Genomic DNA, 271 nt, shown 5'->3' with positions numbered 1-271 from the left:
AGGAAGAGAAAGGTGATCTGGAGATGGAACATGAGGTAATTTACAAAAGGGGAAAAAAGGAAAAAAAAGGGCTGAGACACAATGGTGAGGAGGACAAGGAAGAGAAATAAGAAACGAGAGAGAAACAGACTTGGTTACAAAGGGAGGGTGGGCAGGACAGATAGATGGATTAGAGAGGGAGATAGACATTGAAAGATTAGTTGAGAAATGGGGATAATTGGATATGGAATGAATTTAAGGGATAGACAGAAAGACGAATGGCAAAGAAAGG

The 271-nt window shown here is 40.6% G+C and overlaps 1 protein-coding gene across 1 annotated transcript in view; it reads left to right on the top strand.

The window, feature by feature from the left end:
- The window catches only part of LOC119591546 (long-chain-fatty-acid--CoA ligase 4-like), a gene marked incomplete at its 5' end in the record, with an annotated part of 40482 nt that overhangs the window by 30867 nt on the left and 9344 nt on the right, over positions 1–271 (top strand).

Source organism: Penaeus monodon, chromosome 28 (assembly GCF_015228065.2).
Source record: "Penaeus monodon isolate SGIC_2016 chromosome 28, NSTDA_Pmon_1, whole genome shotgun sequence".
In the NCBI taxonomy this organism is placed as follows: Eukaryota; Metazoa; Arthropoda; class Malacostraca; order Decapoda; family Penaeidae; genus Penaeus; species Penaeus monodon.
This window is presented reverse-complemented; position numbering and strand designations above follow the sequence as displayed.